We start from the raw sequence: 11,096 nt of genomic DNA on the forward strand, positions 1-11,096 counted from the left end.
ACTTCAAATCATTTTTCACTTTAATTCAAATCTTGATGTGAAGCAGAAAAAAACAGTTTAAGTATAATTAGCTCAAATTATTTATGTTCAGGAAGTTAAAGTATTATTTTTATCTTGAGGTTGAAAGAATGAAAACAAATCATTAAACTTTTAATCAGTAAAAATAATCAGTTTAAGAATCTGTTCACGTCCGACAGGAGTGAGGCAGCATTACTGATCAGCAGCCAGGGAAACAAACATGGCCGCCTTACTGGTGACTTCAGCATGGAATGACTCCCATTTCCCAGCATGCCTCAGCTGCAGAGAGCTTCCTCCCTCTGTGACCTACTGATCCCGTTTGCCATGACTGCAGCTCCTGACCCAGGTTTTCACGGAGCTGAAGTCTGTGACATCATCATCACGCCCCTGACTTGAGACAAAGGGACGCCTGACCCCCACCCCCCCCCCCCCCCCCCCCCCCTCGTATTAATCAGTTTATCTGGAACAAAGCGTTTTAACGAAGATTCTCGTCTTTGTTAATCCAACGATCACGGTTTGTTGCTGTGGAGACAGTAGATGATGGAATATTATTATTTATTTATTTAACAGTTTTATTCTACATGTCACTCACACGTTGAGCTGTTACTGTTTATTCTGTCCTTTGAACCTGGGGGGGGGGGGGGGGTTAGATCTGTAGTTTAAAATCTAGAAGATCAAGCAGAGATGAATCTACAGCCGTGGCCAAAAGTTTTGAGAATGGCAATTTGCATACACTCCAGAATGTATTGAAGAGTGATCAGATGAATTGCAATTAATTGCAAAGTCACACTTTGCCACGAAAATGAACTTAATCCCCAAAAGCCATTTCCACTGCATTTCAGCCCTGCCACAGAAAGACCAGCTGACATCAGGTCAGTGCTTCTCTTGCTAACACAGAGGAGAGAGTTCACAGGGACTGGTCTGGAGATCACTCTGTCAACTGGTTGAGACAGAGCAGCAGACTGGAAGCTTTGGAAGGAGGGTGGTGCTTGAATCATTGTTCTTCCTCTGTTAACCATGTTTACCTGCAAGGAAACACATGCAGTCTTTTATAGCTTTGCACACAAAGGGCTTCAGAGACCAGGATATGCTGCTGGTAAGATTGCACCTAAATCTACCGTTTATCTGATCATCAAGAACTTCAAGGAGAGAGGTTCAATTGTTGTGAAGAAGGCTTCAGGGCGCCCAAGAGACTCCAGCAAGTGCCAGGACCGTCTCCTAAAGTTGATCCAGCTGTGGGATCGGGTCACCACCAGTGAAGAGCTGGCTCAGGAATGACAGCAGGCAGGTGTGAGTGCATCTTCACGCACAGTGAGGTGAAGAGGTTTGGAGGATGGCCTGGTGTCAAGAAGGGCAGCAAAAAATCATCTTCTCTCCAGGAACAACCTCAGGGACAGACTGATATTCTGCCAAAGGTGCAGGGGTTGGACTGATGAGGACTGGGTGAAGTCATTTTCTCTGATGAATTCCCTTTTCAGATGGTTTTGGGTATCTGGAAGAAAGCTTGTCTGGAGAAGACAAGGTGAGTGCTACCATCAGTCCTGTGTCTTGCCAACAGTAAAGCACCCTGAGACCATTCATCTGTGGGGTTGCTTCTCAGCCAAGGGAATGTGCTAATCAACAATGTTGCCTAAGAACACAGCCATGAATAAATAAAGTACCAAAACATCCTGTGATGATGGGAATGATGGAGCACCTTGCCATAAGGCAAAAGTGATAACTAAGAGGCTCGGGGAACAAAACATCGAAACTTTGGTTCCATGGCCAGGAAACTCCCCAGAACTTAATCCCATTCAGAACTTGTGGTCAATCCTCAAGAGGCAGGTGGACAAACAAAAACCCACAAATTCTGTCCAAGCATTGATTATGAAGAATGAGCTGCCATCAGTCAGGAAGTGGCCCAGACGTTAATTGACAGCTGGGTGAATTGCAGAGGTCTTGAAAAGAAAGGGTCAACACTGCAAATATTGACTTTTTGCATCAACTTAATGTAATTTAATTGTCAATAAAATCCTTTGACACTTATGAAATGCTTGTAATTATACTTCAGTATACCATAGTAACATCTGATAAAAAGATCTAAAAACACTGAAGCAACACACTTTGTGAAAACCAAGACCGTGTCATTCTCAAAACTTTTGGCCACAGGGGCAGTTCGGATACCTCAGCATGCGGAGTCCAGGGATCAAATCACCAACACTCTGGTTAATGGACCACCCGCTCTACCTCCTGAGCCACAGCTCAGTTTCACCTGCACCACTGTTCTCATCTTCTTCATCTGCAAGTCGACAGAGGCTGAATGGATTAAACCATTAGCAAACGTACAAATGCTAAAGATACTACAAGTGATTTTGTTCAACCTGTGAGACTCTACGTCCATTAGTTCAGATTTACGATCACTGTCTGAAGTTTACAGATTAGTATTCCAATAGAAGCTCCGCCCACTGACCAATCAACTCGTTTGAAACATGACGTCAGTGTTCCTACAGCAGTGATTTTCAACCAGTGGCCGTGGGAAATGATCTAATATCACCTAATTAACCATTGTCAAGTGTCTGTGCTGTAATAAAGTGTGGCAGATAATGTAATACTCTTCTATTCCAGTGGGTGGCAGCAGACAGCTAATTGCCTGTAAAAAGACCATGGAGTTAGTGCTGCACCTGACAGGTGGCGGTGATGGAGAAGTTTCCGAGAAGGGAAAATGCTTCTTCCAAACGGGCCCTGGACAAAGTTCTGACCCTGATGAAGGCCCTGGTATCAGTAGACAAAAGAAGAGAGACAAGACGGTGAGCTCGACACAGAGAAAGATTTCTTTCATTCAGATTAACTTTCACCGGGGATGTGACAGCACGACTCCGGTGTGCTTGGTGTGTGGTGAGAAGCGATCCATCAGCGCCATGGTGCCGAGCAAGCTGAAACACCATCTCCAAACGAAACACCCGTCCGCTCAAAACAAGCCGATGGACTATTTTGTACGCTAACGTAAAAACAATGAGAAACAGGCAACTTGTTTAGGAGAAACCACGAAGATAAACCAGAGAGCCCTCAAAGCTAGCAGCCTTGTTGCTGAACTCGTAGCTAAATCCATAAAGTCCCACACTGTGGCAGAGGCATTGACACTGAGAAGCTCGGCCCGGTCAAAGACACAGTGCCTCTCTCTCATAACCGATTCCCAGACGTATTGATGACATGTCGGCGGACATCGAAATTGTTGTTTTGGAAAAGATGCGCATTAGTAAGAATTGCATTGCAGCTTGATGAGTCGACGGATGTTAGTGGACATGATCAGCTCCTGGCCGACGTGCGTTTTGTGGATGGAGAAGCCATTAGAGAAAACTTCCTCTTTTCCAAGGCACCGCCAGAAAAATCCAAAGGAGAGGAAATCTTTCGGGTCACGTCGGAATATCTGGACGAAGGAAAACTGCACAGGTGTCTGCACTGAAGGAGCTGCATCATGGTCGAAGCACCAAGGCTTCGTGAGAGGGTCAAAGAAAGAAACCCAGATGTTCTTGTTACGCACTGGTTTGTGCACCGCGAGGCCCTCATGGTTTTTCCTCCGATTTGTATTAAACAACAGGTTAATCCTCGTTGTGAAGTATGACCATCTGCTGTCAGTCAAACTTCTCCCTATCTGTGATTGGCCAAACGGTAAACCCCGCCCCTTTTATGTACGTGCTCATGATTTGTTCGCCTGGGATGGGCTTGTCGACCAATGGGAGCACAGCTGTGTGCAGGAGGAGACAACAGGTTCATGAATGCGATGATGTTGCTGGATCGACAAGGTGGACACGACAAAAGACTGAAGCATCAGACACTGTGTTTACATCCTTGACCCAGGAAGTGAGCTGCAAACACATGTTGTAAAAGACAGACAGTGATTGGTCGAGGAGCAACTTATCATCTGTCGTGCATCTCAAACCCGGCAGGGGACGAATCCTGTGTGAGGAACATTCCACCAATCAGCATCATTCACAGAACCCGCCCCCCTCGTGGTCATGATGCAGCAGCATGACTCATCTGAATCTCTCACACACACACACACACACACACACACACACACACACACACACACACACACACACACACACACACACACACACACACACACACACACACACACACACACACACACACACACACACACACACACACACACACACACAGCTGTGACATCACTGTTTCAACGGAGGAACATCGAATGATCACAAACATCCAGACGCTGACGAGCAGAATGCAGCAACAGATAGTAGTGTGTGTGTGTTGGTGTGTGTGTGTGTGTGTGTGTGTGTGTGTGTGTGTGTGTGTGTGTGTGTGTGTGTGTGTTGGTGTGTGTGTGTGTGTGTGTGTGTGTTGGTGTGTGTGTGTGTGTTCTTGTCGGTGCTGCTGACAGTTTGAACATCAGCTCTTATCTCATGAGACATGATTCAGTTAGTTTGGTAGATGGTTTGTATCTTTAGCTCTTTTCTAGTCCTGATGACTCAAAGCTCTTTACAGTCTCACACACACATTCCCACAGAGCATCTATCTGCAGCACCTTGTTGTTCTATGAGGACACTTCGGGGTTCAGCATCTTGCCCGAGGACACTTCGGCAGCCCAGTTAAACTGCTTCATGTCACATTGACAGGAATGTCTCAGATATGTAGAAAACAGTCGAGCATCAGTATCAACTAGGGCTACGTTGTAGCACTAACGGGCCCGAGCACAGGCAATTTCAAGTCTGTTGCGGTCGGGGAAGAGAGAGCGATCGATGACCAAGCGCACGTCTCTGCCTTGCGTGCGTTTTAAGCTCTGCAGCAAGAATAAACGCTTCACTTCCTGTAGCCAGCAGGTGGCGCTAGGATTTTAAGTCATGGTGTCCTTGTAGATGTCATCAGATCGCGACTCTTGTCTTACATGTCTAGTTTGGAGTTGATTGGACCAAATATGTCCAAGATACAGACGCTCGTGTTTTGATGGCATGTGATCAGACTTTGACTCCACGCCATGGTCAGAGTATGGTGTTTTCCTATTTTGTAGCAGGTAAAAATACCAGTTAAATGTCAACAGTTGTCTTTATTGTCGTTCTGTTATTTAATAAATGCAACAAACTATAGTTTTTATATATATTGTATAACTATATATATGTATATATATAACTTTATAACCTGTGTTATCAAATATGTTGTGCGGCTCCAGACAGATTTAAATTGGGGGAAGAGGGGACGAAATGGCTTTTTCAATAGTTACATTTTGTGTCTTGATCAAACCATGGTGTTACACTGACCTCTGGTGCCTTAATATTGGCACTACAGGTGTAATTCAATATTAAGTCACTAGAGAGCAGTGTTGGACCATTAACTACAGACATGGTGTTTTCATTTTGTTTATCAAATTTATAAGCCTCACCACGGTCACACAGATTGATGAAAAGTTTAAATTTTGATAACTTTAGATCTTCATCTTGTTTTGTACACATGCATCAAATTTTTACGTTGATTTGATGAAGGCCCTACGAGAAGTGAGTCAAACTGTAAGACATAGAAAAACAAGACATTTGCTGTTGCCACCAGGGGACGCTGTGATTTTAAGTCACGATTTCTGTACCGATGTCTTCAGGTCGCGACTCTTGTGTTATGTGTATAGTTTAGACTCGATTGGACAAAATATGTCCAAGATACAGGAGCCTTTGTTTTGATGGCGTTTAATCAAACTTTGAGGCCACACCACGGTCAGACGGTTTTGCTAAAACTTAATCCTTCAATAACTTTAGATCTCCATTTTGTTGTGATGACGATCGTCTAAATTGTAAGTTGATTTGATGAAAGCTGTAGGAGGAGTACTTAAAAGAAAAAATATCGAATATGACCAAAATGGCCACTAAAGTCAAACTGGCGGGCTTCCTGTTGCGTTATTCATAATGCACTGATGGACTTTTTTGTGCATCTAGTCATGATACACAATAGTCTTTGTTTTTTTTGATGATCGGTGAATGCTAAATGAGGGGCTTTTCCGTAGGTGGCGCTATTGAGCGGTTTTGACACACCCGTTCCCAAATACTTCAGAATACGTAAACTTGCGCACATTTCTAATTTACTGTAAACTTTAGAAACTTTTTGAGCACGTTAAAGCCCTCAAAAAGCCAATTCACTGAGCGAAGAAAAATAATAATAATAATAATCTTTTCAATTTCAATAGGTCCTCTCACCGATTTCGGTGCTCGGGCCCTAATGAATGGATCCGATATCACGTCCTTCAGGCTCTTTAGTAAAAGGTCAAACTGTCAGAGGTCTCTTTTTAGTCGCCGCCCCTCAGTGACATGTTGTTGTTGTGTTCAGGTAAACAGTGACATGTTGTTGTTGTGTTCAGGTAAACAATGACATGTTGTTGTTGTTGTGTTGAGGTAAACAGTGACATGTTGTTGTTGTGTTGAGGTAAACAGTGACATGTTGTTGTGGTTGTGTTCTGGTAAACAGTGACATGTTGTTGTTGTGTTGAGGTAAACAGTGACATGTTGTTGTGGTTGTGTTCTGGTAAACAGTGACATGTTGTTGTTGTGTTGAGGTAAACAGTGACATGTTGTTGTTGTGTTCAGGTAAACAGTGACATGTTGTTGTTGTTGTGTTGAGGTAAACAGTGACATGTTGTTGTGGTTGTGTTCTGGTAAACAGTGACATGTTGTTGTTGTTGTGTTGAGGTAAACAGTGACATGTTGTTGTGGTTGTGTTCTGGTAAACAGTGACATGTTGTTGTTGTGTTCAGGTAAACAGTGACATGTTGTTGTTGTTGTGTTCAGGTAAACAATGACATGTTGTTGTTGTTGTGTTGAGGTAAACAGTGACATGGTGTTGTTGTGTTGAGGAGGTGCTCGTGTTTCTCATGGAGCTGCTTCAGTCGCAGGGCGCTCTCATACCACAGAGTCTTTATGATCTCATTCAATCTTTCATCTCCGGTCCATCTGAAATATCAGATTATTCGATATTAGAGCTTAAAGAGCCGCAGGTTTGGGGGCGTGTCTGTTTGATTGACAGACTCTCTGATGATTGACAGCCAGCAGTTGAGACTAGAGAGAGATTCACTGGAGCTTGTTTGGTGGCCACGGCAGTGATGTCACTAATAAAGAAAATACACTGATGCTCTGCTGCTGTTAAAACAGTGAGAGAGAGAGAGCACGACAGAGAGAACAATCCAATAAAAAAAGATCTGATTCAAATGATCATATTTCAAAGATTTAAAGAATCTCCTCACTGTCAGACCTCAATCTATTCAATTTAACAGAATCATATTTTTAAATGATTAAAAGAAGCTCTACATAGAAAGGAAAATATGAATCACACACAGACGTGTCGGCCACTGAACCAGAGGGTGAGACCTTGTGATTGGATGGTTCAACACAAAGATCACAGATCTATAGAATCTACATCAGTGGATCCTAATCTCTGCTGCTTCTAGAGGGGTAGTGACATTTGTAAATCTGAATTAGGAAACATTAGGACAGAGGTGGCTGGGGGGGGTGAAGGAGCTCCTCGATGGAGAGATGGTGGGTGTGGATGATAACAACCCTGAGATGCTGAAGGTTCTGGACATTTCAAAGTCACGTGGAGGTCTGGACCTGTGAGCGAGCAGAGTGCTCAGAGAACTGGGGATCGACCAGATAACGACCTCCATGTGGAACTCTAACTAATGGGGGGGGCACTTTGAGAAAGTGGCGTGTTCCTCAGGCGGTGTGGCGGTGGTGGTTGTTTAATAACCACAGTAAACTGTAATAATTCATAAATCAACAAAACATTTGAAGGACGTTTTCTCTCTGAGGCTGAAGCTTCATGTGTTTGTTGTTTCCTTTGATCTTCTGGTTCTGGTTTCACTTTGTAATTCAGGACGAAAGAATCGAACGTCCTGTGATCATCACCTGCGTGGGCGGAGTCTACCTGTACATGACTCTGATTGGTTCGAAGGGGGTGCCTGAAGTGTGCATGTCTTAAGGTGGGGGGGGGGGGGGGGGTCTTTCTGTTTGAATGGAGAAAATGAATGAAGCTTCATTTAGTTGCCATGGTAACATGATTAAGTATCACTAGGACCTTCAGTACTACAGTACTCCACAGTAGTACAGTACCACAGTACTCACCAGTACTACACAGTACCACGGTACTCACCAGTACTACACAGTACCACAGTACTACAGTACTCCACAGTACCACAGTAATCCACAGTGCTACAGTACTCACCAGTACTACACAGTACCACAGTACTCACCAGTACTACAGTACTCCACAGTACCACAGTACTCACCAGTACTCACCAGTACTACAGTACTCCACAGTACCACAGTAATCCACAGTACCACAGTACTCACCAGTACTACAGTACTCCACAGTACCACAGTACTCACCAGTACTACACAGTACCACAGTACTCACCAGTACTCACCAGTACTACAGTACTCCACAGTACCACAGTACTCACCAGTACTACACAGTACCACAGTACTCCACAGTACCACAGTACTCACCAGTACTCCACAGTACCACAGTACTCACCAGTACTACACAGTACCACAGTACTCACCAGTACTACAGTACTCCACATTAGTTCAAATGTACCAACTGAACGTCCTCGTGGTTCAAACATATCGTCCGAGGTGAAGACGGCAGCTGCTTCTTCTTCTAATGTTTAATTCTGTCTCTACTTCCTGTGATTGGTCCAAAAGTCTGAACCAACAGACCCAGGTTCAGTTTGATCCAGACCCAGAACTCCTTCTGCTCTGAGGAACCGTTCACACCTGATGTTCAGCTTCACACTGAACCAGGTGTGAACGTTGAGGAGATGCATGTTTATTTTTCTGGTTCACATGAAACATCATCTCACATGTTTAACTCGTTTTTATTCATTTAGGTGGAAAACCCTAAAGTTCAAACTGATCTTAACGAGTAAACGCTCTTATTTGTATATGAAGTGTGTGATTCATAATTAGCATCAACATCTTCATCACTCATTCAGAATCATGATTATTGATGAAAAGGTGATTGTGGATGAGAGGCTGGTGGAAGCTGCAGGAACCAGGGATCCGGGACTGAGGGAAGATGGAGCCGCGGCCCTGCAGGCCCGGACCGACACCAGCCGCATCCCCACGTTAACCCGGGACACAGGGCGGAGACTGACCCGGGTTAATGCGCTGCTGTTAAAACCACATTATAGCTGCGACGCACGCACACGAACACACACGCACAGCTAGATGCGTCCTCTGCGCACACATTACATAATCACACACGCACGCACGCACACACACGCATGCACGCGCACGCACACGGACCAGCGGAGCCTCTGGATGATGCTGCCCGGGCTGCAGCCGCCGACAGGCCGCGGCTGCAGCCTCAGCCGCGGCCTGTCGGAGGCTCATCCCGCCGCTGAGCAGATCCAACAAAGCCGCCTTATGATAAACCGCAGAATAAAGCTGGTAATAAATAAACCAATTAGAATAAAGCCGGTACCTGAGCCTCCTCTTCCTCCTCCTCCTCTTCCTCCTCCTCCTCTTCCTCCTCTGCTCAATGGAGAGATTCTCCGGAGAAGAAGGTTAAATCCTCACTGGTGCGTCTCCAGCCGACAAGCGAGCTGCTTCAGGCCGAGCCCCGAGCCCCGAGCCCCGCGACTCACAGCGACTCTCCCCGAGGAGCGTGTGTGTCCGCCGGCCGCTTCAGACGCGTCGGGCCGCTGCTGCTCCGCCGGTGTCGGTGTCAAAATGGAGCAGGTGTCCCCGAGCAGAGGGAGGAGCTGCACTGCAGCGCACCGCCGACAGGGGGCGCCACCCCGCGGCCCCGGCTCTGACAGACAGGAGTAAATCATGGGATGGAACTGTACGATCAATAATCTACAGCTTATGATCAAAGACGGGAAATAATGCGTCATAATAACAATCAAGATGATGTCTTGGAAAATAGAATAAAATTAAAAATATTATTGTAAAACAGATGATTTAAAATAGTGATACTTTGTGGAATATGTTTTCACATCAATGCTCAAATTAAATGAAAAGATATATTTAAATAATATGAATTACCTTAATATTCATATCATTAAACCACTAAACCCTTTACAGCAGTGTAAACCTCACGGATCTCCGACCAGCAGAGGGCAGCACTGACCTGCTGCTCTCGCTATAAGGGACCATCATGCACAGGGGCGTGCACAGACATAATAATATCTTAATTCCCTCACACAGCTGTTATAAACTCGACAGCAGTAGAATAAGAGGTTCTGAGATGAGGAGCGGTTCATGTACCGTCTGTTTTTAGACTCTGCTCCATCTTGCTCGACCCAGCTCATCTCAAAGTACTCCCTCACCTTTGAATACCCCCCCCCCCCCCCCCCCTCCACACACACTAATGCTGCATTCAGGTGTGAATGTGACTGTCAGCGAATACAACGACACCTGCTCTAGGTCAAATAAAGAAGAACACGTGGAATTTAAATCTCTTTCATTACCTGTGATGATTACTTTTTTTAAATCAATCCTAAATGTTTGGTGGTATTCAACGCTTACTCACAATTCTAAAATTGTATCTATTGTATAACATCCAGATGATTAGGAAAACAAACATTACAGTTAAGGACAGGAGGAAAAGTACAGCTCCCCCTAAGGCCACACAGGCCTGGCTGTATTCAGTGTGTGTACAGTGGGTGGATGCCCCCCCCCCCCCCTCTATCTCTATTACCCTCCATCACTCTCTCTCACCTTCTCTCCACCCTTTCTCTCTCTCTCTATCCTTCCCTCTCTCTCTCAGTTTTTGGGAGGATCTATACTTTGCTTGAGTTTTTATATTCATCAGCTCTTCCACTTTCACTCCACTGAGCAGAAGAACCAACCAGAGAGGAGGAGACTTCTGTGTGTGTGTGTCAATGTGAAGTGTGAGTGTGCACTGTGTGTGTTGCTTCAGAGTTATCAGTTCACGTGCACTGCTGGGGCTGCACGCTCAGTGTCTCTCTGGGGGCCTTTCTACTGTTTCATATTTAGATCGGTGGGTTTGTCACTTGTATGAATGAACGGGTGGATCAGGATGTTTATTGTTAATATGGATGTGTGTAGTCTGCATGTGTGTCTATGTAG

The 11,096-nt window shown here is 45.0% G+C and overlaps 1 protein-coding gene across 1 annotated transcript in view; it reads right to left on the bottom strand.

Moving 5' to 3' along the window:
• Nucleotides 1-9,639, bottom strand: part of LOC128437480 (CSC1-like protein 2) — a gene marked incomplete in the record, with an annotated part of 27,655 nt that extends 18,016 nt beyond the window's left edge. Inside the window, 5 exon segments of the mRNA XM_053419657.1 lie at nucleotides 451-1,043; nucleotides 1,137-1,526; nucleotides 2,182-2,296; nucleotides 2,679-2,769; nucleotides 9,484-9,639.
• Nucleotides 9,640-11,096: the final 1,457 nt, after the last annotated feature.

The sequence above is a fragment of the Pleuronectes platessa genome, chromosome 3 (genome assembly GCF_947347685.1).
Source record: "Pleuronectes platessa chromosome 3, fPlePla1.1, whole genome shotgun sequence".
Classification (NCBI taxonomy): Eukaryota; Metazoa; Chordata; class Actinopteri; order Pleuronectiformes; family Pleuronectidae; genus Pleuronectes; species Pleuronectes platessa.